At 35.8% G+C, this 22093-nt stretch overlaps 1 non-coding gene across 1 annotated transcript; it reads left to right on the forward strand.

The window, feature by feature from the left end:
- The first annotated feature begins 21444 nt into the window (after positions 1 to 21444).
- LOC129514362 (U6 spliceosomal RNA) lies at positions 21445 to 21552 on the forward strand. Its single transcript, XR_008665422.1, has one exon. It is a non-coding gene; the product is annotated as a U6 spliceosomal RNA (small nuclear RNA).
- The last annotated feature ends 541 nt before the right edge of the window (positions 21553 to 22093 follow it).

The raw sequence follows: 22093 nt of genomic DNA on the forward strand, positions 1-22093 counted from the left end.
TCCTGTTCTATTGTCCAAAACTATTTATTTCTTTTTAGTGTTTGATAATGAGCTTTCTGCAATAGAAATAATCATTGTCGTGGGAAACTTTGCTACTGAGTAACAGCTGGGCTCAAGTGAATTCAGATGTGACCATGGGCGAGTGTGGTCAAGACAATAAAAGAGAAGGTCATTACAGCAGACCCTAAGTGTTGGCCATGAGAAGCTTTAGGGGAGAAGGGAGACCAGAAGTCTGGGGGCAAAGTCTTTAATAAATTAGAAATAATGGTAAAAGTTTTCAAAGTGCAGCAGTAAAAGGGATGGGGGACAGTATATCTAAAGATGTGTACTGCAAAGGAGCAGGGGGATTTCCATAAGGTGGAGGAAAGACAATCTGGAAATGAAGGCAGAAGATGAGGATTCTTAAGCCAGAGCCTCAGAAGTATATATTAATTCTGACTTGTGCAGGGAACCAAATTTTTGGCAACACTAATATAAAAGGAATGTTTAATGAAGAGAAAAAAGATGAAAAAACATAACTTAGTGAGGACCCATATAATAAAGGAGAAAAGCTGGAGAGGGAGGAGAATGGTGGGAGTTTGAGGGAGAAAATAAGAAACAAAAACATGGTAGGATTTATAATTTGAGATAAGACAGATGATTCGGGGTTTCTTCCTTGAGTCATGGGCCAGGAGAGCAAAGATGATGGCATGATGCACTTAACTGCTCTTAAAGTTCTAAAATAGTAAATCACATTGAACCCCTGGAGTCAGACTGGGGCTGTGGAAGGAAATAACCTTCAAATTTTGCAGGAGACAGGCTTCCTGGGGTGGGTTTGTCCTCTGCAGAAGTTCAGATCTCTCAGCATGGAGATGTCAGCTATTGTCTGGCTTTAACTAGGTGGTAGGGAGGGAACCTCCAGAAAACTGTCCAAAGATTCAAGGATACAGGCAAACAGGTTTGTGAAGAGTATGCAAGGTTTGCAGGTGAGGTACGATTTGGGGGCACATAAAGAGCATCATATCTGAAGCCAAACCTGGGCTTGATTTCTAGCTTATACAACTAATAGCAGTGAGATCTTGGACAGATTTCTTGGCCAGATTTCATAAGAACTCTAAACCACTGTTTCTCATATGTAAAGTGGGGATAATAATAATAATACTTATTGTAAAGGGCATTTGTAACTATCAAGTGTGTGAAGACATAGTGTTGAGCAGCATCCATGGCATATAGTAGGTGCTGAACTAATGTTACCTATTGTTCTCATGGGAGGCCTTGTGACATGGTGTGATTTTGTTCTCAGACTGGACATGGATCGGTGAAGGGTCCATCCATTTCTGATGCTTGGCTGTACAGTCTGTGAGAAGCTCAGTGAGGCGGCATGGGAAAGCGAGACATCAGTGCAAAACATCTCCCCATGGAGGGTTTGCTCTGGCATTCCAGAGGTAGCCTGACGACCATGATCTGTGTGGGTGTGGCACTCTGGAGACTTCTCTGCTACACAGTGGGCCATAACTTCACCCTCTTGATGAAAGTCTCTAAGTTCAGGGATAGCAAGGAAGGCAAGGAAAGAGGTTCTGGTGGATTTGGTTCTCCCTGCCATAGGTAATCTGTCTGAACCCTAGAGATAATGACTGCTCCCTATATCTGCTATTCCCGTGTCCTTTAGATTTTTCTTTATGCCTTAGTTAATACCTCTTTATAGCTAGTATTTCTTTGACTTCTGTCTCCTGATTAGACTCTGACTGCTGAAACCAAGGTTCAACTGAGATCTTCCAACTTCCAGCTTCTGCATCTGGACTGTATTCCTGCTTCCTCTGTGTACCTATAATGCTTTGTTAACATCTGTTATGTGACTTCAGAGAAATAATAATATTGTTATTATTGTTATTATTAATAATTGTTATAAATAGGGACGTCTGGGTGGCTCTGTGGTTGAGCATCTACCTTTGGTTCAGGGCATGATCCCCAGGGTTCTGGGATCGAGTCCCGTATGAGGCTCCCCACAGCAAACCTGCTCCTCCCTCTGCCTGTGTCTCTGCTTCTCTCTGTGTCTCTCATGAATAAAAAACCTTAGAGAAAAATAATTGTTATAAATATTGTTAATAATTAGTGTTTCTGCTGTTTTGTTATTTGTAATGCCTTTCTTAAACACTAGATGATGATCTTAAGAGAGCGTTTCTACTCATGTTAGATTGGTTCTACTCCATCCTCGCCTCAGCACATAACACAGAGCTGCGTTCATGATGATATCCTCCACAAATTCATGTCAGTACAATAAGGAAGTGGTCTCAAAACACATGTATGTTGAAATGATCAAATTGGTAATAATCATGAAAACTAAGCATACCACTTCTAGTGCTGGGAAATAAATCCAATAATTAGCCATCCTTTTTAAAAAGATTTTATTTATTTATTCATGAGAGGCACAGAGAGAGAGAGAGGCAGAGACACAGGCAGAGGGAGAAGCAGGCTCCATGCAGGGTGCCCGACGTGGGACTCGATCCCAGGACTCTAGGATCATGTCCTGGGCCAAAGGCGGGCGCTAAACCGCTGGGCCACCGGGCCTGCCCTACTTAGCCATCCTGACTTTGTATACAGCATATTGTACCATGTCTTCTTTTAATAATACAGAAATCAAGGGACATTTGCACATATAAAATCCATCCTATGCTCAGTTGAGAGCATGAAGTAAAATGTTGCCACACGACCACTAGGATATGCCTGATTGCCCCCATGGAATCATCTGACCCTAATTTCCAAATGCTCAGGAATAAATTTAATAAAGAAAGAAAAATTAGTGACTAAATAAATGTTTTGAAGTACCTGTAAAGGAAAGGCAATTTGCTGACAAATGGACGGTGGGACCCCTATTGGCTTCCATAGTCTGGATTATGCCACATTTCCAGAGTCAGCGAATTTGTTTTTGGGAAATTTCCAGGTTTAATTGCAGAAGTAGAGTGATGACCCTGGCAAAATGAATGAGTCATTCCCTTTTTTTCAGAGGACTTCTAAACTTCAAATCTGAGACTGTAAAGACGTACACCCACCCAACTACTTACTGAGGAGAAGGAGGTTTGAATACCTCTTCTTTGTTCAAAACATATTAAAAAAATCAAATATAATGATTCTTTATGAGATACCTTGATCATATTTAGAAACTATTGGTAGAAACATCATTTTCTTAGAATTGAGCAATTGAGGATAGAGTATGATTTTGTTTGATTTATCCTGACTGATCTAACCCATCTTATTATTATATCCAACTATTCTCTGTAGCTTATATTTTGATTTTATATTTGGTTAACTTCATGCTCACAGAATGCATAAATTAACCTATGCATCTATACAGTAGGGACCCTTCATATCCATGGATCTAAATCGAAGAGTCAGCCACTGATTGGCAAAGACATACTATAGGTGGATGAATGTCTCTGATATCTACTCTCTACCCCATCCCCATTTTCACTATACTCATTGACTTTTTTTAGCTTCTTGATTGTGTTGTAATCATCCATTATCAGTAACTAATATATACTCAGTTACTGTGTGTCAGGTGATTTATCTCAGTCATTCTTTAATTATGAACTGATCTTAACAGCATGAGGCATCTTTCAGGTAAGAGAAAAAGGTGACAAGCCCTACAGCAACCAATTCACTTGTTTGCACATAATATCTTTATCATGAATATAATAAACTGGCCTCGTAGGCCTCGTAAACTTTTTTTCTAGATAAACCTGTAAAAATGTTATCAAGTTTTGAATAAGATAAGCTGTCACAAAGTGGGAATTTCCCACCAGGGTAACCAGAAACCCTCTTTGGAGGGATGCAGCTTTTTAAAACTCCACTTGTCGTGATGAGCACCAGGTGTTACATGGAAGTGTTGAATTACTAAACCGTACACCTGAAACTAATACGGACACTGTGTGTTAACTAACTGGAATTTAAATGAAAACTTTTAAAAAAATAAAAAATGATAGATAACATGAAAATAAAAAAAATAACATAAAAGACATAAAATGTTCTTTAGAGGAACATTTCTGTTCCTACAGTTCTGACTTCATCTTCTTCTTGTCTTATTCTGCTTCAGAATATTTTTCTCCTGATATATTTTCCAAGTTGGACCTCATTTGTTATGTCCTGCCTATTTATCAATTCTCCATGGGTTAAAAGAATTATTATTTTGTCTTAGTCCTGATTGGTGTTTATAACACCTCTTTTTCACATATCATCAACAGCTGTTATTAATATTTGGCTTCTGCTCACTCCTGGATCATTTGAGAGGACATCACATTTAAACAAACCTCACACCAATCTTTGCAGTCCCTCTGGTCTTACCCTCCTCACGTGAAATGATGTCATGTCATTTATCATTTTTCTTTGTCCTGAATGCCTTGCCAATGCTAGAATCATGAAGCAATGCACATACATAAACAAATGTGAACTCAAGACAGCAATGCTTCCTTGCATTATAATAATAAAAGCTTCTCTCCCCATTATCCACTCTCCCTTTCCCCTATTCTTGACACTATTAAAGCCTTTTTTTTTTTTAAGATTTTATTTATTTGAGAAAGAAAGAGCAGGGAGGAGCACAGGGAGAGAGGGAGAATCAGGCTCACCCCCAAGCATGGAGCCTGACATGCTTGGAGCCTGTCCATCCCGGGACCCTGGGATCATGTTCCCAGCCAAAGGCAGATGCCTAACTGACTGAGCCACCCAGGCACCAACACCATTAAATTCTTATCAATTGATTTGAAAACTAAAAAATTCCCCAATCCTTAGTTATCTGAACAGACCCAGATTACTGACCATCAGAAATTCCATTGTCGTTGTTGTCGTTGTTTTAAATTGCAGAATAATATGGCAGAAGGTTTTTCTTTGTTTTTTCAAATAAGATTGAGGTTGGAAAAACTGGCCCATGAGTTTACGGATTATTGCCCTTGTTCTTTCTGAATACCAGAAATAAAATTGCCTCTATTTTTTTTTATAGTCTTCCAACATATCACCTTTCCTATTTTAGAAGACTTCAAAAGTAATTGCCAATGTTCCAGTAACTTCATTAGTTAATCCCTTAACACTGTAGCGAGTATGTCATCCAGAGCTACAGAAATGATACAGTTCAGTAATTGGAGAGGAAATCAGGGTCGGTATTCGCAGTATCTTAGACTTTATTAGTATCATTTTGCTTTCTTTACTGTTTTCATAAAGTTCTAGTATTTTCTACTTTCTTTTCAAGTCCTTTACACACATTTCCCATACTTTGATTTTTCTCCCAACATGATATGTGTTCTCAGGCTTTCAACACTTTTTTGGACTTACACCTAACACCTCTCATTCTTTCACTAATTAAGTAAACAATTTCACCTTTTCTGCCACTAACATGTTATCAGGAAAGAGATATTCTGATGTGTCAAGTTATCTTGAAAAAATTCTGCCCTTTTGGTCAATAGCACAGCTTCAATTTTCCCTGGATGAGACATGGAATGGATGCTTTGTTTTTGGTATTAGACGATGCAAATATCAAGTGATTGTTCATGCAGTAACCTTTTTAGATATTACTCAAAAAGTTAGATTTCTTTGCTGGCATACTTTTCATTCTTAAAGGGATATCTACGAGTTATTTTCAGCACCATTTGAATAATAAAAAAAAACATACATTAGTTAAAACAGCATAAACTTACCTGGCTACTGGATATTTGAACACATTTGAAAAATCATACTATTTTAATGTACACATATAAAATTATAACTGATGTACATATTAAGCACCTATAAGCAGGGTCATTTGAAGGCACATACTTTAAAGGAGATGTGAATTCACTACAGACTAAAATATACCCTTAATATTTATCTTTAGAGTGACAATTTAAAACAAAAGAATTTTTTTGAAATATTTTGGTTGACTTTTCCCAGTATCCCAATTCTGTTTAAGCTCTAGAAAAAGAACTACTTATTCTTGGAAATCATCTGTTGATGATTTTAAATATTTTTTTTCCTTTGATGTAAAAGTAGTCTAAATGGAGTTGTTGGAACAACTAAGATAATAACTAGTTTTTAAAATAACTAGCACCTTTATTCAATAACTTAAACTAAAATATATGACATGAGAGCCATGACATGTCACTTAAAAGTGTGTAATCAGACTAAAAGCACCCATTCTCTAAGACACATACACGTAGAATTCTAACTGTGAAGAATTTATGGATTTTCATGAACTTATTAAATACTTTCTAAAATTTTAGGTAACACTAATTTAAATTTATATGGCCTTGTGTTACAATCCTATAATTACTGTCTGTTCTTCCTTTTGAGAAACTGGAGCTAATTTCATTATGGGTTATTATTCCTAATCCCTTAAATCCCAATAGGAGTGAATTAAGTCATATAATACAGTAAAAACAATCTCTGTTTATTCGTTGAATATTGTTAATTTTATGATGAGTGACTTTTATATCAAGTAACATTTTATTTTACTGAGAGATTTTGAAGATACAAAGATTTAAATTAAAGGAATATTTTCACCACTAATGGCAAGGAGTTGGGATGCTAGAAAAGGTTTATTTTAATTCTTAAACTTAATTTTTTAGAGCAGTTCTAAAGTTATAGTGGAATTTATTAAAAGTGCAGAGTTCCCATAATACAGAGTTCCGAACTTCTGCCCACTATTAATAACCCCCACCACAGTGATACATTTTGTTACAACCGATGAACCTACATTGACACATTCTACTTACCCAAAACCCAAAACCCATAATTTGTTGAGGGTTCCCTCTTGGTTTTGTACATTCTCTGGGTTTTGACAAATGTATAGTGATATATTTCCACTAATATTATGGGATAGTTTCACTGTCCTAAAAATCCTCTGTGCTCTGCTTACTCTCATCCTTTTTTCCTTCTTAACCACTGCCAACCACTAAACTTTTTAATGTCTGTAGCTTTGCCTTTTCCAGAATATTAAATGATTGGAAGCATACAGTACGTAGTTTTTTCAGATTATCTTCTTTTACTTTGCAGTATGCATTTAAGTTTCTTCCACGTATTTTCATGGCTTAAGAGCTCATTTCTTTTTTGTGCTGAATTTTAATCCAGTGTCTGAATGGACCACAGTTTAGTTCTTCCTTTACCTACTGCTGTACATTGTGATTGCTTCACAGTTTGGCAATGATGAATAAAGCTGCCATAAACATCTATGTTTAAGTTTTATGTTTTCCATTCATTTAGGTAAATACCAAAGAACAAGACTTCTGGATCACATAGTAAAATTAAGTAGAGTTTTGTAAGAAGCCACTAAATTGTCTTTCCAAATGGCTGTACTGTTTTGCCTTCAATCATCATTGAATGAAATTTCGTGTTGCTACACTCCCTCAACAGTATGTGGTTTTGTCAATGTTTTGGATTTTGACTGTTCTAATAGGTATCTATTAAATATGTGGTACCTCACTGTCATTTTGAATGATACATGTTGTTGTAGAATAACGTGTGCTGTTGGACATCTTTTTATATGCTTATTTTCCATTTGTATATCTTCCATGATAAAGTATCTATGCAAGTAGTTTGTCCAGCTTACAACCCTGAGATCAAGATCTGAGCTGAGACCAAGAGTCAGATGCTTAACCAACTGAGCCCCCCAAGTGCCCCTATTTTGTCCATTTTTTAAAAAAGATTTTATTTATTTATTCATGAGAGGCACACAGAGAGAGAGAGAGAGAGAGAGAGGCAGAGACACAGGCAGAGGGAGAAGCAGGCTCCATGCAGGCAGTCTGACGTGGGACTCGATCCCGGGTCTCCAGGATGACGCCCTGGGCCAAAGGCAGGTGCTAAACCGCTGAGCTACCCAAGGATCCCTATTTTGTCCATTTTTAACTGAGTTCTTTGTGTTCTCTTATTGTTGAGTTTAAAGATTTCTTTGTGGGGCGCCTGGGTGGCTCAGTTGGTTAAGTGGCTGCCTTTGGCTCAGGTCATGATACCAGGGTCCTGGGATGCAGCCTCCTCTTGGACTCCCGGCTCAGTGGGAAGCCTGATTCTCCCTCTCCTCTCTGCTTGTGCTATCTCTGTCTCTCAAATAAATAAAATCATTTTTTAAAAAAGAATTCTTTGTATATTTTGGAGAATAGCCTTTATCGGAAGTGCCTTTTGCAAATATTTTCTCCCAGTCTGAACCTTGCCTTTTCATTCTCTTGTCATTGTCTTTCACAGAGCAGTTTGTTATTTTATTTTTTAAAGATTTATTTATTTTAGAGATAGAGTGCACATGAGTGGGGGAGGAGGCACAGGTAGGGGCAGAGGGAGAGAGAGAGGTAGAGAAGCAGACTGCCTGCTGAGCATGGAACGTGAGGCAGGGCTGAATTTCACTGAGATTATGACTTGATCCAAAATCAAGAGACGCTCAACTGACTGAACCACCTAGGAGCCCCTAGAGCAGTTTTTAATTTTAATAAAGTGCAGCTTATCAATTATTTCTTACATGGACCATGTCTTTGGTGTTTTATCTTAAAAGTCACTGCCATACCTAACATCACCTAGACGTTTTTATGTCAGATTACCTATGAGTTCTATAGTTTTATATTCTATCTTTGTGTCTCTGATCTATTCTGAGTTAAATTTTTGTGAACAGTGTAAGGTCAGTATCCAGATTTTTTTTTTTTTTAGCATGCAGATGAGCACTTGTTCCAGCATTCATTTATTGAAAACAGTCTTCTCCATTGTGTTGTTCTTGCTACTTCATCAGAAGCCAACTGACTATATTTATGTTATGGGTTATTTCTGTGTTCTCTATTCTACTGATCAATTTGTCTGTTCTTTACCAATACCATGCTGTCTTACTCTTGTATCTTGATAGTAATCTTAAAGTCAGTTAGTGTCAGTTTTCTGACTTTGTTCATTATTATGATGGCCATCCTGAGCATTTTCCCTCTCCATTTAAACTCTCTAGTATCAAATTAACAATATCTACAAAATAACTTGCTGGGATTCAGATTGGGTTGTACTAAATCTACAGATCAAGCTAGGAAGAACTAATTTCTTAATGACATTGAGTCTTTTTATCCCTGAATACGGAACATTTCTCCATTATTTAGTTCATTTTTAATGTTTTGCATCATAGTTTTGTAGTGCTTCTCATATGGATCTTATACATAGTTTGTTAGATTTATAGCTAAATATTTAATTTTGGGGGGAGATGCTGCTATAAGTGGTTATGAATTTTTAACTTCAAATTCCACTTGTTCATTGCTAATATATAGTATAGAGATTGACTTTTGTATATCAATCTGTATTCTTAAAACTTGCTATAACTGAGTATTAGTTCTGGCAGTTTCTCTTTGCCACTTCTTTCACGTTTTCTTTATAGAAGTTAATGGATCTGTGAACAAAGATAGTTTTATTTTCTTCCTTTCCAATCAATCAGTATACCATTTATTTTCTTTTTTTGTCTCATTGCATTACCTAAGAATTTTCAGTACAATGATGAAAAGCAGTGGTTACAGGAGCTTTCTTGCCTTGTTTTTAATCTTGCTGAGAAAGCTTTGAGTTTCTCACATTAGGATATGGTGTTAACAGTAGGTTTCTTTTTTGTTGTTTTTTGTTTGTTTTATAGATATTCTTTATCAAGTGTTTTCCTCTGGTTCTCTTTGGCTGAGATTTTTTTTTACCATGGATTGGTGTTAGGTTTTGTCAGGTGCTTTTTCTACATCTATTGACATGATCCTATGACTTTTCTTTTTAAAACTACTGATATAATGGGTTACATTAATCAATGTTACAATATTTAACCAGCCTCGTACACCTGGTATAAATATCACTTTGTTATGATATAAGATTTTTTTTTATGTGTTATCGGGTTGAAATTGCTAAATTTTGAGGATTACATAGATGGAAGATTTGGTTGGTAGTGAACACTGTATATAATCTGTTATATCTGTTATATCTCTGCCTGGCTTTATTATTAGGGTACTTCTTGCCTCACAGAATGAGTTCAATTGTATTTCCTCTGCTTTTTTCTGAAAGATATTGTAGAAAATTGGAATAATTCTTCCATAAATGTTTGGTAGAATTATCAGCTGAACCTATCTGGGCCTGGTACTTTCTGTTTTTGAAAGGTTATTAATTTTTTATTCAATTTCTTTAATCATTATGGGCCTATTTAGATGGTCTGTTTCTTCTGGTATAAATTTTGGCAAATTGTGTCTTTCAAAGAATTGGTCCATTTCTCCTAGACTATCAGATTTGTGGGCTAATAATTATTCATACCATTTCTTTATTATCATTTTAATGTCCCTGAGATCTATAGTGCTGTCTCCTTTTGTCACTTCTCATATCAGTAATTTGTGTCTTCTATTTTTTGCTATTTATTCTGGCCAGAGCTTATTAATTTTATTAATCTTTTCAAAGATAGAGATTTTAGTTTTATCAGGTTTCTTTTTTGCTTTTCTGTTTTCAATTTCATTGACTTCTGCTCTAATTTTATTATTTTTTTCATCTGCTTAATTTAGATTTAAATTGTTCTTACTTTTGTAGTTTCCTAAAGTGGAAGTTTAGGTTATTGATTTTATATTTTTCTTCTTCTCTAAAATTTGCATTCAGTGCTATACATTCCCCTCTAAGCACTGCTTTTTTGCTTCATCTCACACATTTTGATTAATTTTATTTTCCTTTAGTCAAAATATTTTTGAAGTTTCTCTTGTTGGGATGCCTGGGTGGCTCAGTGGTTGACCATCTCCCTTTGGCTCAGGGCATGATCCCCGGGTCCTGGGATCAAGTTCTGCATCAGGCTCCCTGAAGGGAGCCTGCTTCTTCTTCTGCCTGTGTCCCTTCCTCTCTCTGTGTCTCATGAATAAATAAAATCCTTAAAAAGAAGTTTCTCTTGCTATTTAATCCTTGACCATGTTTTATTTAGTAATATGTTATTTAGAGGCACCTGCGTGGCTCAGATGGTTGAACTTCTGCCTTTTTGGCTCAGGTCATGATACCACGGTGCTGGGATGGAGCCCTATGTAGGGCCCCCTCCTCAGCAGGGAGTCTGCTGCTCTCTCTCCCCTCCTTGTGCTTGCTCTTTCTCAATCTCTCTGTGAAATAAATAAATAAATAAATAAATAATCTTTTTTTTTTTAAGAAATATGCTATTTAATCATCAGGTATTTGGAGATTTTTTCCAGCTTTCTTTTTATTATTGATTTCTAGTTTAATTTCACTGTGGTCAAGAGCAGACATTGTATAGTTTTTTTTTTTTTTTTTTTTTTTTTTTTTTTTTTTACTATAAATGTGTTGAGGTGTGTTTCATGGTCCAGATTGTGATCTTAGTTTCATATGAGCTTGAGAAGAATGCATATTCTGCATTTTTGGATAAAGTAGTTTATAAACATGAACCATATTTTGCATATTGATGGAGCCATTGAGTTCAATTATGTCCTTACTAATTTTCTGCCTGCTGGATGTTTCCATTTCTGATAGAAGGGAGCTAAGGTCTCCAACTAGAATAACAAATACATCTTATTCCCTTTGCAGATATATCTACCAAACTTGCTACCTTTTTTTATTTTTTTATTTTTTTTACTTTTTGCCCTTTTCCTTTGTTCTTTTTTTATCTTTCACACATTTTTCTATTCTTTCTGGTTTTAAGTGAGCATTTTATATGATTGCATTTTCTTCCCCTTCTAGCATATCTATTATACTTTTCCCCTCTTACTTTTCTTACCATTGTCCTGGAATTTGCAATATAACTCTTACAGATAACCCTAGTCCACTTTCAGATAAAACTCTGCCACTTCTCAGGTAGTGCAAGTATTTGCAATTATAAAATATTTCTAATTCCTCTTTCACATCCCTTGTATCATCACTTCATTTACACATAGAACTACATACAACTATATATAGATACATATATTTGTGTGTATGTGTATAAGGATGCAAAGTAAAATACCTCTTTACAATTATTTTGAACACGTTATCATGTTAGGTAGATTAAGAATAATAAAATTGGTTGTTAGTTTAGCTTTGCTTATTCATTCTCCAGTGCTCTTTCTTTATGTGGATCTGATTTTCTGACCTGAACAATTGTCCTCCTCCCTGAGGAATTTCTTTTAACATTTCTTCAAAGCAGGTCTACAGGGAACAAATTCCCTCAGTTTTCTAGTTTTCTTTATTGTCTGGCTAAGTTGTTTTTTTGTTCTATTATATATACATATTAATGTGGATCTTTAAACACTCTGAAAACCCTAAACTCATCCTTTATTTCTGATGTTCTGCCAAGAAGACCCTGGTAATCACTTTCTAGAATGCACTTATTATAAAGGAATTCCAGATGGCACTTTAAAACATAATTTAATGTAAATACCAAATATTGCTCAACACTCAATTGAAAAACAAAAATGAAGATAATTATAATTAGACCTACTTATATGTGGTGAGCAATTATCCTGTGCTAATCTCTGTGCTGCTTCTTTATAAGATTATTTTATTGAAGGTAATAAAGCATAAAATGTACGTACTATTATTATCTGGCAAAGAACCTGAGATTTGTTTCCTTCCCTTGGAAACTAGAAGACTTAATTTTACTTCTGAAAAGACCTCATAAAGATTGAACTAGGTGGTCTCCAGAACTTTGTAGAGATTCCAGGAGAGCAGGTGAAGCTAGTATTGGATTTTTCCTCACTAGTGTGTAAAAAGCACTAGCTTTGTGCATAGTGCTGTGCCATGATGCTCTGGGAAATACAGCAACATGTAAGATCTTATCTTCCCTCAGGAATTTACATTAGAATGTAAATGTAGGAGAGACTCAACATGAACCTAAATATCTGTACTAGAATAAAATGTGGAAAAGGGACATTAAAAAAAAAAAAGAAGAAGAAGAAGAAGAAGAAGAAGAAGAAGAAGAAAGAAAGAAAGGTGGAGAGAACACTCCCTGACTTGAGGGACTAGTGTAAAGGGTATTGCGGAGATGAGGACAACTGAGCCAAGCTTTGAGGAAAGAAAAGCATTAGAGAAAGCAGAGTCATTTTAAATGAAGGCAATGATGAGAGCAAAAGCTTGAGGGAAAAACACAGCATGTCCATAGAGAACAGAAGTTTTCTTGTATTGGTTGGAATCAGATGTCTTAAAGAAAATGATGACTGTGAAGCTACATCATTAGATTGGGAGAGTATGATGGATGGCTTTGAATGCCAGGCTAAGCCATTTAAACCTAGTTTATTTGGCACTGGAGGACCACTGGAGGATTGCCAAAGTTTAGTAAAGATCCCAAAATCTGTAATGTTAGCCAAGACTTCACTGGCATCTCTTCTACAATACTGTATTTTGAAAAAAACTAAGGGTGAGAGATGAATGAACATGCTCAGTATTGCCCATGGTAAGAGCAAGCAGACCTTAAATGGTAGGATGTACAATTTTCTGTTTGCAGTTTTTAGGAGGTATCTCAAAAGTCCACGACCTATAGTAAATTGTGGTTTTTATGAGGCACTGATCTTAATCACAGATAAGTAGTCTCTGGTAAGGAAACCAATCTCTCATCATTCTCATATCAAAGCAGTAATTGTCCAATTTAGTTTTTGTAGCGACTCAGAAAAGTGAGTATTATGGTTTTCATTTAGTAGCTGGGAATGTTTGCTATAGTAAAATGTGTGAATTTGGATATCAAGGAGGATCTTGAGTTAAATCTCTGGTGACTGTAAGAAAATACTTTAATAAGTGGTGAGGTCTCATTACTATCCTTCAAACCTCTTTAGTTACAATTTCTCCTCCCTTGACCAATTGTTCCTTAAGAAAATTAACTACTGGGATGCCTGGGTGGATCAGGAGTTGAACGTCTGCCTTAGGCTCAGGTCGTGTTCCCAGGGTCCTGGGATTGAGTCCCTTAAGGGTCTGCTTATGCCTCTGGGTCTGTCTGTGTCTCTCATGAATAAATAAATATTTTTAAAAAAGAAAGAAAGAAAATGAACTCCTCTGCAGTATGAATTGGGGTTGAATGCTGGCAGGAGAGGAGGAGAGCATTTAAAGCAGCCTGCTCCAGGGTGCCTGGATGGTTCTGTTGGTTAAGCCTCTGATTCTTGGTTTCCACTCAGGTCATGATCTCAGGATCCTGGAATGAAGCCCAGCATTATGCTCTGTGCTCAGTGGGAAGTCGGCTTGAAAATTCTATCCCTCTGCCCCTCCCCTAACCCATGCATGTGCATGTGCTCTCTCAATCTCTCTAAAATAATAAATCTTTTTAAAAAATTAACAATAAAAAATAATAAATCAGCCTGCTCTGATAAACAGATATGCATCTATTCATGCTGCCCGCCCCCACCGCCTGAAATCCCTTTTCCGTTGAATTCACAAAACCCACTCATTCATTAAATGAGACTTCCTCTATGTTTTCAGATCTGGCCCTTTACTCCTAACAGTAACCTCCTAACCTCCTAACTATTCCTAAGTAGGTGAGTGTCTTTGTCATTGTTGCATGCTCAACGATTATTACAGTGCTGGCCCATTATAGGTTCTTTCTTTCTTTCTTTCTTTCTTTCTTTCTTTCTTTCTTTCTTTCTTTCTTTCTTTTTTCTTTCTTTCTTTCTTTCTTTCTTTCTTTCTTTCTTTCTCTCTTTTTTTTTTTGTTTGTTTGTTTGTTTATTGTGGGATTCTCCAAATCCAGATCTTGAAACAGAGATTCAAGTATGACTTTGGCTGCAGTAACTTCTTACTATATATGTCTCCTGAGTCAAGGGAAACAAAAGAAAAATACTATTGGGACTTCAAGACAAAAAGCTTCTGCACAGCTAAGGAAACAATCAACAAAGCTAAAAGGCAACCTTCAGAATAAGAGAAGATATTGGCAAATGACATATCTGGTAAAGGATTAGTATCCAAAATATGTAAAGAACTTATCAAATTCAACACCCGAAAATAAATTAATCCAGTTGAGAAATGAGCAGAAGACATGAATACTTTTCCAAAGACATACAAATGGCTAATAGATACATGAAAAGATGCTCAACATCACTCATCATCAGAGAAATAAAATTCAAAAATACAATGAGATATCCCTTTGTACCTGTCAGAATGGCTAAAATTCAGAGCACAGGAAACAACAGGTGTTGGTGAGAATGGAAACTGATACAGTCACTCTGGAAAACAGCATGGAGGTAAAAAAAAAAAAATGATTTCCTTATTTGAAAGGCATGAGGATTACCAGTCTGGGAGTGGAGAAGAAATACAGGAACAGGAAGACAGCCAATAAAGGGTGTGTTGTTAAGCCAGCTTCCACAGCAAGTAATGGGAGTTTAATCCTAACAGGCAACTTTAGGAAAGAGTTTAAAACACACCCCTTAGATTACACCAGCTCAGAGGTGTGTGAGCTGGGATTTTATAATTTTTTTAACTTTTATTTATTTATGATAGTCACAGAGAGAGAGCGAGAGAGAGAGAGAGAGGCAGAGACACAGGCAGAGGGAGGAGCAGGCTCCGTGCACCGGGAGCCCGACGTGGGATTCGATCCCGGGTCTCCAGGATCGCGCCCTGGGCCAAAGGCAGGCGCCAAACCGCTGCGCCACCCAGGGATCCCCCCTGAGCTGGGATTTTATAAAGCAATTCCCAACACTGGGCTTTGCTTTACACTCCTAGGGTGTGAGTTCCATGGCACCTCTCGCAGATGTGCAGGATCTCTGGACAGAAGGACCCATAATAATGGGGAAAAATTCCTCAGGCAGAAGATGCAGATAATGCTTTTGACATCAGCCAGGTATACAGATTTGGTAGGGCCAGAGGGACATGGCGGGGGCATAGCCAACATTTGCCACAGTGTGCAATAAATGGTTGTTGTTATCATAGCAAGCAACCAGCTAGGAAAAGTGCAGAAGACTGCAGTTGAGCCACCCATGCTCTGGTTAAGGATGGGTAATGAGTTTTGTGTCTCTGCTGAAGTGTCACACTCCAGTGGAGAGAGCCCTGTGCACAACACCGAAATGCAAAACGCCAGCCTTTTGGTATAGGAGAGATTCTCCTAGCCCACTTGTCAGCAGAACAGGAGCACTGGGCTGATTTTAACAGTAGAGCTGGTAGGTTGTGTCAACTCAGGCATGCTCCCTGACCTTGCCACTGGACAACTTGATTAATTGTGAACAAACGGTCACAGAGAAGTCAAACAGAAATGGAAGGGATGAGAAGAGCTAATGAGCCATAAAAGATCCTGAAACAGCCTGAAAACGAGTCTGATGGTCCTTTTTCCTTTAAATAATAATCATTTGCGATGATCAGGAATTTCTGCTTATGATACAGATAGTGGAAATTTAGGGTTACCCCTTCTTGTGATTCATAGAAGCCTCCACAATAGCCACCTCCATTTAGTTGGTCAAAGATTTTGTCAGTCACATGTACCTGCATAGATGAGGAAACAGAGATTCCTTGTCAGTTTTGATTCTGAGTTTTGCTGAGCAGTAGTTTCAAATTTTAACTTCGATGTCAAACAGACTTAGGTTTTGATTCCTGATCCACCCTTCACTTAGTTACTTACTGTGTCACTTTGGGCAAGTAGCTCAAACTCTCTAATTCCCAGTTTTTTCATCTGTCAATGGAAGATGTGAAGGGGGTACTGCATACACCCCTGAGAATTAACATAATGCATGTTAAGGTTTATTGCCCTGAAATATAGTAAGAGCTCAATAGTTTTAATGCTGATGTTCCTGTTGTTGTATGTGTAGTAAAAATGGTGGCAACATGGTTGTATTAATTGTGGTATCACTGGTGTACTATTCCTTTCCATGGCTGAATGCACTGGAATGAACATGGACTTTGAAGGAAAACAATCCTGAATTTTAATTCTACGTATGGATGTAGCTGTGTACTATTTGTTTGTAAGAATTACACTAGGAAATGCTTACCAAACACCAAGTCGTATTTGGAACTGAATAAAAATTAACAGTTCAATAAAGACGAGCTTCCCTTCCCTCATCCCTCTGTTTCCAAAGGTGAGTGGTTCTTACAGAGTATTTGCAGGATATTTTTTGTTAACTTTCTTTTTTTTTGATAATTCTAGCATGGAAGAAAATGTTAAGCGTTTCATCTGTACTGCAAACTATTTGACAGTAAGACTGAGGCAGTCTTTCCCATCAAGTGGTAATTCATTCAACAAAAATAATTTAAGTCTCAGGGAATGTGACAAAAAACAAATTTGTGAGTCTGGAAAGTATGCCATGACCCCAAATTAAAAACTTGGGTAAAACAACCATATCACCATGATGGGGAATAGAAGACAGGTTAAATACAGTTTAGGGTAGACTCAGAAAAATTACACATCTAAGACCATGAACACGATGTGAAATATGCTTTTTTTCTCATATGTAACCCTTTGGGTAGGAGAGTGGCTTTTCACCCTGTTTTATCACTTTACAAAACAAAATAATCACTTGTAAAGGAAATTTGGCAGTGGAAAATTGTTTTGTTTGAAATCATAGAGGTGGATGTTTTTTCTGTGAGGTAAGGACTTTCATAATTCATTAGGTGATAGAAACTCATATTAAGTTGTGCCCAGTCTACCTCACAATTTTGACATGTAATTTGTCTGCTGTGATAAGAGTTGTCTTAATACTTTTATGGTAGAAGTTGCTGCCAGTGTAAAATTACAACTTGGCGTTTCATGAGAGGTATGCATTATCCTAATATATTTTTGGTGCCACTTTTATTACATAAAATATTTTATCTTCTAAAAAAATTGAATCATCCCAATTTCCTGCTTTCGTGGTTGTTTTATTATAGTAAATGTTATTAATGTTTTTACATTACATGGATAATGGATTTTTTTACATGGATTTTTACATGGATTTTTTTTACATGGATTATTTCATACCATAGGATGAATATCTTAATTTGAATTAAACCTTAAAAAAATGATGAGCTTCAATTAAATGAATAAACAGTCTGATGTGGGCTCTAATTTCAGCCATCGTATGTCTCAAATAAGTTTATAGCTGCTATTTGGTGATTCAGTTCCTCTATCAATAAAATGGAGCTTTTTTCAATATACTCTATAGGAAAGCTTCCTGCCACTCCAGAAAGCTAGAATTAAAACTCAAGATTGTTTCTCTCCAAAATCAATATTCTTTCACTTGTCCTAGGTAACCGAAGGGAATAATCATCTTTTCAAAGTCTTTCTATGTATGTGTTTTTCATGAGGAAGAAAAGTCTAGGTAATATTTAAAGCTAGGAGAGTCATATCCACATGCTTGTATATTATTTCTCTTTGTCTCCATCTCAGTTAGAGGTGTTAACACATAAAATCACCCATTTGAGACCTAGATGCTTCTTCTCAATAGAATGCAAACAATGAACCAAAGAAGCCTATTTTTATTGACTAATGATGAATACTTCTGTTTTTGGCAAATTACAGTTAAATAGCATGGCAGACATTTCAACTGTTCAACTTGCATTTACTAATTCTTTCTAGTGTACTATAAGTTTATACTTCCCTTCCATATCCTGACTAGGAAATTAGGCATAAATATGGGACTGTTAGTGGAAATGATGAGTGTCACTTGTAGGTAGACGTTCTTCATTGCTGGGACAGGAATCTCCACCTCTCCTCTTTTACTGTTACAAGTATTGTGAATGCCTGTAGTAGCATGGAGGAGTAACATTGAGCCTAAACATAGAAGTCACTGGTCGCAGCACATGGCCTCAGCCCCCAATAACTCTTGCCTGTGTAAGTCATTAACTCATTGTCTTGAGGTCTTGAAAACTTTGAATTCTTTATTATTGCAGGATAACTCAACCAATCCTGACTAATAAATATGGATATGAAACATACTGACTTTTTTGTTCCAAAAGTTAGCACTTTGAATATTGTGTACATAGATGCTGCTTCAACATTCAAGTATTGCAATAAAAAAGGTCAAATTCCATAATTTTGAAATCACTTGCATCTCTCCCTCTTGAGGCAATATTCTAATAGAAATATGAAGAAATATAAACTCTTGATTCGATTTTCTCATCTCTAAGTGGAAGGCCAAACTTCATAATCACATTATCAAAAGAGAAACACAAATAATGAGTGTCTTACAGGACTCTAAATAGATGAAAGCTATTTTTCAATTGCGAACTATTTTTCTCACATCATGATAGTTGAAGAAAGTTTCTATCAAGTCCTTAGAATTTTAGAGTGAGTTTCTCTTACACTCAAAGTGCCATTTCATTTCCAACATATGAATAATATTTCATAAATAAAATGAAGCTTATGTGTATTTATTTGTTGCCATATCATATTAAAATGGTGCTTATTTTTTCATCATATTAGGAAGTTGTATTTGGAATATTCTGTCTTAAGCTACAGACTATGTGATATACTTAAAATGCTTGTTGTAGGGCTCCCATTAGCATCTCAAAGATAGAGGCATTTCCCTCTTAAGCACCTGAAATTGTAGGGAGTGAATCTTGATGTTGTCAAAATATATTAAAACACCATGGACAGAAAAGATAAGTAATAATTTCAAATAAAAGCCCTACATCAAAAGTTAGAAGGGCAGATGCTCCAATTTGCAGATTCTGTAGTATATCTTTACTATGAAGCTAGTTTTTATGAAGGTAATTGTATGAATCACATTCCAGTGTTTATACAGTAAAGATTGGTTTATTTTATTATTAAGGATTCTTCTTTGCCAATGTTTAATACACTAGTTAGATTTTATATTAAATGGAAAAAATCTTAATTCTTGCTATATTTTTTCCTCTATGGCTAAGGTTTTCCTTCATGTGGTGTATATATATATATATATATATATATATATATATATATATTTCATAACTTTTCATTTCTAATCATGAATATTTAAAATCTTAAGAATTCAACAATCACTCTTTTTTTTGGAGAGAGGGGATTATTTTCTAAAGAAGTAAATTTGGAGGAATGTTATTGAATACTACCTCTATATTGTTAAGTATCTTCTCATTATAAAAGTAAAGCACACTAAAAAAAAAGTAAAGCATGCTTATTTTTAATATTTATTTATTTATTTAAGATTTATTTATTTACTTGAGAGAGGGGCGAGAGGAGTAGAGGGAGAGGGAGAGAGAAAGTCAAACAGACACCTTGCTGAGCACAGACTCCAGCACAGTGCTTGATCTCACAACCCGAGCTGAAATCAAGAGTAGGACATTTAACCAAATGAGCCATCCAGGTGCCCCTTAATTTATAGCATTTAGAAATTAAAGAAAAGTAATAAAAAGAAAAGTTAAATATAAATAAAAATAATAATAGCTAACACAAACTGGGCACCTATTTCTCATAAAATCTCATAATCACACTATTTACGAAAACACAATTGGCATTTCCTCTGTCCTATTTCCTAAAGGTTGATCTTATTTTATGTATAGATTTTTACCCTGCAATCTCTATTTTGAATACAAATTTATACCTTTAATTATTCTTTGAAATCAAGATTTTGGAAGACATTTAATATTTCATAACTTCCTATACCTGATATGGTATGTGCATTCATTTCCCTATACTTACACATTTAAATTTTTCATGTTTACAATTAATGATATAGTTAATATTCTTCTATATTTATCTCTGAAGATAAAGATAAATGAGGTATATATGCACTTTATTTTTTTTATATATGCACTTTAACATAATAAGGGCACATATGACAAGTCCACAGCTAACATCATATTCCAAAGTGAGAAGCTTAAAGCTTTTCTTATAAGGTCAGGAACAAAACAAAATGCCCACTGGCACTAGTTTAATTCAACATAGTATTAGAAGTCCTTGCCAGAGAAATTAGGCAAGACAAAGTAATAAAAGGCATCCAAAATGGAAAGGAAGAAATAAAACTGTCACTATTTGCTGATGGCATGCTATTATTTAGGAAATCTTAGAGTCTCTATCAAAAAACTGCTAGAACTAACAAAAAAATTCAGTAAGGTTCAAGAATACAAAATAAATATACTAAAATATGTTGTTTCTGTACACTAATCTTGAACTATCAGAAATCAGAATTAAGAAAACAATCCCATTTACAATTTCATCAAAAGAAATACGAACAAATTTAATCAAGGAGTGGAAAGAGCTGTATGTTAAAAAATACATGGTGTTAATGAAAGAAACAGGAAGACACAAATACATGGAAAGAGATTTCATGTTCATGAATTAGAAGAATTTATATTATTAAAAGCTCCAGGGATCCCTGGGTGGTGCAGCGGTTTAGCGCCTGCCTTTGGCCCAGGGCACGATCCTGGAGACCCAGGATCGAATCCCACGTCGGGCTCCCGGTGCATGGAGCCTGCTTCTCCCTCTGCCTGTGTCTCTGCCTCTCTCTCTCTTTCTCTCTCTGTGACTATCATAAATAAATAAAAAAATTTAAAAAAAAGCTCCAAACAACCAAAGCAATCTACAGATTCAGTGCAAACCCTATCAAAATTCCAATAGCGTGTTTCACAGAAATAGAATTGGTATAGAATCACATAGATCCCAAATAACCAAAGCAATATTTAAAAAGAGGAATAGTGCTCACTTTGGCAGCACATATACTAAAATTGAAATGATATAGAGAAGACTAGCATGGCTCCTGCACAAGGATGACATGCAAATTCATGAAAAAGAGGAACAAAGTTAGAGGCAACACTCTACCAGATTTCAAACTTTATTACAGAATAATAGTAATTAAAACAGTGTGGCATTAGAATAAAAACAGACTCATAGATCAATTGAACAGAAGATAATACAAGAACAAGCCCACACATACATGGTCAATTACTTTATGACAAAGGATGTACAATGAATATGGACAGTCTCTTCAATGAATAATATTAAGAAAAACGGACAATACGTAAATGAAATTGGACTCATTTCTAATGCCATACACAAAATTTAACTCAATATGGATTTAAGACTTGAATGTAAGATTTAGAATTATTAAACTCCTAGGGGGGGGAAAAAAAAAACATAGGTGGCAAGTTCCTTGACATCGATCTTGATAATGATTCTTTTTTTTTTTTTAATCTGGTACCAAAAGCAACAAAAGCAAAAATGAAATGTGAGGCTACATAAAATTAAAAAGATTTTGCAAAGCAAAGGAAACCATCAACAGAATGAAAAGGCAACCTACAGAATGGGAGGAGATATTTACAAATCATATATCTGATAAAGGATTGA

Source organism: Nyctereutes procyonoides, unplaced genomic scaffold (genome assembly GCF_905146905.1).
Source record: "Nyctereutes procyonoides isolate TBG_1078 unplaced genomic scaffold, NYPRO_anot_genome, whole genome shotgun sequence".
NCBI classification, from domain to species: Eukaryota; Metazoa; Chordata; class Mammalia; order Carnivora; family Canidae; genus Nyctereutes; species Nyctereutes procyonoides.